This window comes from Numida meleagris, chromosome 11, assembly GCF_002078875.1.
Source record: "Numida meleagris isolate 19003 breed g44 Domestic line chromosome 11, NumMel1.0, whole genome shotgun sequence".
Classification (NCBI taxonomy): domain Eukaryota; kingdom Metazoa; phylum Chordata; class Aves; order Galliformes; family Numididae; genus Numida; species Numida meleagris.
The window spans coordinates 17,428,957-17,434,956 of record NC_034419.1 but is presented as its reverse complement, the minus strand read 5'-3'; positions in this window follow the sequence as shown (position 1 = coordinate 17,434,956).

Below are 6,000 nucleotides of genomic sequence, written 5' to 3'. Positions count from 1 at the left end.
CTAGAAGTGTCTCTCATAAAAGAGACAGCTCTGTCTCTGTCTCATAATGGATGTGAGCAAGAAATGAATTCAGTCCTGCAGGTAGCGAGGTGTGTTTTTGCTGGAGAACTTGTGCCTTCCAGGCTGCTGCAGTGAACTCGGAGCCAGCAGGGGCAGGAGCAGGGAGCCAAGCCCTGCCTGGTGGGCTCATAAAGGGGAGCCAGCAGGGCTTTCTGAGGCACGTCTGTAAGAAAGGTGCTCACGGTGTGGTCAGCGCAGGGATGTGATTTGTGAGTTCAGACAGAGCCTTGGTTAAGGCGGGGAACTAACAGCCTTTTCTTTTCTATTCCAGCATAGCTTTCAGCTATCTTAGGGAGGGAGTTGTGGGTACACGATTGTGTTGTCCTGGACAGGGATCACATACAGATCAAAAGGTCTCACTTCGAAATGTCTGCTATTCAAACAGGAGCATCTGCCCCTGACAACACTGCTCATGTCTTGCCTGCTGTGACAGAGAGACTCATCACATTGTTTGCCCCATCCTTTAATTTTTAGAGAATTTTGTTTGCTATGAGCAGTTTCTGCCCTGCTTCTCCAGACACATCCCTGGGTCCTTCTGCCCAGGCTCTCTCAGGTTGCTCGCTTCCTCTGACGTTTCCTTTGTTGCTCTCTCGCATGCTACCTCACGCTAACACGTTAGAACAACAACATCTTTTAGCAGCACTAATTTTAATTAGTCTTTACCTTCCCTGGATCGCTATTTGCTCTTCAGCTTTGTGCAGATGCACGTTTCGCACTCTGTGGTTCCCCCCATTCCCTGTGTGTTAATGTAGCATCCACCCCAGCAGCTCGTGGGGTTTGTTTGCTGCTCAGGTCACCATCCACGTTTCCTCCTCAGCGTGTAGAATATTTTGATGTTGGCTGATGAAAATTACTGGCGATTCGTAAAGAACATTTTTAATGATGAGAGAAGGGAAAGATGAAGGTGGACACTTTCAAAGCTACTTCTGTGCCTTCAGTACTCAGAGCCCACTTCTTCAAAGGGAAATCTGCATCTGACTCCCATAGATGACTGTCGGGGAATCTTTCCTTCAAAACACACTAAGACCAGAAATGGAGAAAGTATTTTATAAGACAAATAAGGAAGAGGATGACACAGTGTAAGCAAGCTTGTTTTCTCTTGTTCTGCTGTACTTACAATGAGTAATTTGAGCACCAACTGGGAACAAAGTTGTACTAATTCTGCTCCAAAAGCCTGCAGATCCTCTCTCTGAATCTTTCACATTATTCTCCTCCTGTGCAGTGTCTTTGATAATTTCACAGTGTCCTGTGTTTAGCTGGTAGGGTCCATAAACCTTGACTAATTATTTTTTACATTCCACATCTTCTCATTACAGCATGTTTACCTGAAACCCCGTGCCATGCTGTTCACAGCAAGTTTGTGAAACGTATCAAACCATCAGCAGTTTTCCTTCTTGAATTTGTGGAAAATCTAAAACCTGGCAGTTCTTTCTCAGTTTGCTTTTTAACACCTGATACCTTGACTTTGCTTATGTGAGCTGCATCTTCGCCCACTTAATTAGCCTTTTGTTTGTATGCTGTATCTGACAAATTAATTGTAACCAAAGCATGTAGTAGAGCAGTGGTCATTTGCAGTTTTGTATGTGACCCGTGTGAACCCAGTGGTCAATGCAGGAGGTTCTGTTTCAGTGGGACAAAACCATGGAAGCATTTCAGATTTTCAGAGGGACCTCTGCCTGGAATGGATAAGAGAAAGGGCACTGCATGCTCTTTTCTGGCCTTGAAAAATCATGTCTTGTTCCACTCATGCACATTCAAAATATTTCAGTAATGAATATTCAGTTCCCTAATCCCAGCACTTCCCCCCCCTGCCGGTGCTCTCCCATTAGCTCCTCTTTGTGCCACAGCAAACATAAGCTACTTGTTCTCATTTTCATGACCTCTCCTTGCTTGATTCTCTCTCAATTCATTACTGGGATGTTGGCTTCATGGCCCAATAACACCAGGAGGCATTGCTCATCTATTCTACATCCAGGCTGCTGCATTCACCTCCAACTCTGCTGCTTTGCCACCGCTCCTGCAGAGAGCGGCAGCCCATCTTGGGGGGCAGTGCTGGGGATAACTATTAGAAAAAAAATACATTTTCTCCTATTCACATACATGTCTGCTAATACTCTGCGTGCAAAACTCCCTCCAGTTTTGCCTGCCTTTGTCTGGGCTTTGGTTGTATCTTTCTGCTGATGGGGAAACCCGTTCCCCCACAGCACAGGTCTGTCTCTGCTAACTGGCTCCCACCACATGCAGCTTGGTTGGTTTTATTCTTCCATTTACTCGTTTAATGAGCTGGGAAATCATTCCTGTGCTCTTCATGCAACCGGAGAAGAAAGTGATTCCTTTGTAATTAGCTAATGCATCTATTTACGTGTTTTTTTTTTAACGTGTTACCGTTAATCAATTAGCATTGTGGGAGTTAGTAAAGCTGCTCCATGGTGCTAAGCATTGTATATTGATATCAGCTTAAACCGCTGTTTCCCTCCACTCAGCCATTTATTGCAATGTTAGCCCGCCATGCTGCAACACGGTGATTACGGCGTGATTCATTGCAATATTTCCTAATGCCAAATTCCTGCTGATTTCAGAAGGATTTGGGAAGAAATGAGGTGAGGTTATAACTTACTTTCACGTGTGAATATCTACATGAGACCAGTTGGCCAGAAGGTGTGTGAGGAGGGCATAGCTTGAGACATTCCCTACGGATTAAAAAGAAAGCAGCAGTGGACCATACCTTATGCTCTATTGAATTATTTTCTTCATCAAGGTGAATAATGTTTTGAGGCTTTTAGCAATAAGGCAGTTTTGCTTTATTTCGGTTTGGATCATATTTTGCTGTTCTTTTCTTGCCTGGTGACGTCAAACATCCTGTTCTCTTCTTGCATTTCTTCCATGAAGAGCGGATGTGAAACCAGAACCTGAGATTGTAATTTTTCAGTCATTCACTGCTGCTCCTCTCAGCAGTATTCACCACTTCAATTATTATCCTTTCAAGAGTGAAGCCTGAAGAGGCACAACAGTGGTGGTAACAACAGCTGAAAGGCACAAATGCCTTCCTCTAGTGCTGGGCAAGAGACAGCGCTGGGTCAGCCCTGGGTTGGTCCTCCGCTCTTTATAGGAGGCAATGCAACCCTCATCCACGTGCAGGATAGACATACCATGGTCCAATGTGGAGCAAACTAAAAAGGCTTTTTGTTCTTCAGCATGGTTTTATTTCCTTGGGATTAACCATGCTGCATTTCTCTGTTCATGCCATACCTGACCAATGAATGTGGATCGAGTTGGTGCCTATGGAAGTGCTGTTTCTCCATGAGAAACTCAAAGACTCGCGAGGATCAGCACATACCCCTGCTCTTTAAGACACTGTGTTTTCTGAACCTACAGTTTTTTGGCAGGTTAATAGCTTCAGATATATTAATTGCCTTTTTAACTACTGATATACTATCAGAGGAAAGAATGTGCTTTGGGCTGGACTGGGGTGTACAGGAAGGTCATAAGATTTGTTAGAAAATACAATTCATACATCCTAATGCCTGAAACTTCATTATGCCAGAAACCCCCTCACTGATTTCAGCTGGATGACTTGGCTGGCTTGCATGAAGGCAGCTTTATCTTAAGCTGCATTGCCTGTACACTTTAATAGAGTTCAGAATAGAAAAGTCTGAAAGAAGACAAGGAATTAAACAGTCTCATTAAGCCTTCAACACTTGCAAATAGTGCTTTGGTACAGTTTGACTTCCCAGTGGTAACAACTCGGTATCGTTTTGGTCATTAAATTACGTACTAAACCTTTCACAAAGCTTTACTTTGCTATTTCTCCTTTTATCAACTGTTGTCACAGAAACTGGATGTAATGCTTTCTCATCATACTGTAGCCCTCCAACACTCAAATTAAGAAGTGGAAAGTGCAGTGGTTAGTTATGAACCTGGAAAAAATGTGTAGAACTTCCTTCTAACGCGCACACACAGTGATCTTTGGGGCATATGACGTACACAAACCGAATCGGTCATTAAATTTAGAGGGAGCTGAACCTTTTCAGCTTAGCTTAACAATCATTTTTGTTGGAGATAATCTATCATTTGAAAACCTTGTAGATGGAAATTAGTACACAATAGCCCGCCCACAGTCCAAAGCAGCTCTGTGGCTTTTATAAGTGCACTGAATAGGCTCCTCTGTGGAAATGAACGGGCTTTTAACCATTCCAGTGAGGAGAATCAATGGGTTTATCTTCACGACAGTGTCCACCCACCATTTTCTTTATTCAGACAATTAAACACCACGTTGCTGGGACCAAAGTGTAGAAAAAGGAATCAGCTCATGCTTCAGCAGCTCCTCATTAATAAGTGCAGCTGGAATTGGTCTGTGAGGACATGAGAGTGGTTGTTACTGCTGTACGGATGGTACACCATTGGTAAGGCTGGAGCATCCCAGCGAGGTGTGCCGTGCTGGGGGACGGGACCAAGCCACCGCTTCCCTCTGGGGACATGGTTAGTGCCAGCCCTGTTTGCATGGCCCTGGGTATGCTCAGCACACAGGAATCATGCTGCAGCACAGCTGTCGGGAAGGCGTGAGCCCATGAGGGACGTGCAAGGGGTGCAGCAGAGAGATGCCTCAGCAGGAGCCAGCGAAGCGTTCACTCTGGATGTACAGCCAGCTTCGTAACTGCTTTGAGAAAGTCACGACCCAGCTGTCTCAGTGTCAGATCTGAAAGAAGTAAGCACAGAAAATGTAACTGCCTGGTGTTTCCTTTCATATCTGAGACATACCTCTCGCATGGCCATTAAGTAGGCTGTGTGCGAGACAAGATAATTTCATCCAGGAATGACATGCACTTTCTTGGAGCATTTTGCTTTGCTGCAGCCCGTGTCTGTGTTCATCCCCTAATTCCAGAGGAGGGACCACGGCCACTGGCAGCAGCACCTCCTGCAGCTGCAGCTCTCTGCAGAACTTCCATTCCACGGGGAGAGGTGAGGGAAGGGCTTTGGAGCATCACCTGCTGCCTCCATGGAGGCATTTTAAGGGTTTTTATTCTGAGATCTACAGCAAGCAGAGAAGTAGTATACATAACAAGTAAAGAAATATTATATACTTGAAATTTTAATTAAGTTTTATTTATGATGTTATCGTCCACTTTGAAACATTGAGAACAGCTCTACCTTTAATGCAGGAAGAATTTCCTTTATCTACATATTTTACAATAAAAAAGGAAAAGGAATGTGGCTATTTTTACATTGTAAGTGCCTTTATGTCAAATATAAGCTAGATTTTATTTTTTAATGTGACTTAATTTAGCCTAGTTAGGAAACCAATAACCGTATTTCCTAATTCAGTTTATTAAAGTAATAAACACAGCTATTCCAGGAAATGAAAACATTTCTGAATATGAAATAGAGTTCTCTGCAGAAGATACTCAAGTGTGGATCCCCAGTGTTGAGCAGTAAAACTATATTTGGGTATAAAACAGGCTTCTATATATCCACGTGTCCTGGGCATCATGCAGTCTGACTGATGTCTGTGCACAATGCAGATTCTCAGCGCTTCTGAGAACTGGGTTTGTTTTATTTGGATGTTTGAGTTGGATTTAGATGTCTAATTTTAAGCAGAAAGATAATCACATGCTTGTACCTTGTTCTTGAATATGAAGATAGCTTCAGCTGCATTAAGGAGCCTGAAATGACAGGACTGGAATTGGTATTTAATAGTACACCAAACTGTAGTAACACTGAAGTACAGCACAGTTATTAAGAAATGCCATTAGTCAAAGGCAGCAGTGTTTGTTATTTACCACGGAATGCCTGAAGTTTCAATTTTAAAAAAGTGAAAGACACAAAAACGGATCCATTGCCATCAGAGGGACATGGGAGTGGCCGGGTTGGTTCTCGGCAGGCTCGTGTTGTTTTTATGTTGAAGATTTAGCTTCTTTTGTCTGTGGAGAAGTGCAGCCAGGT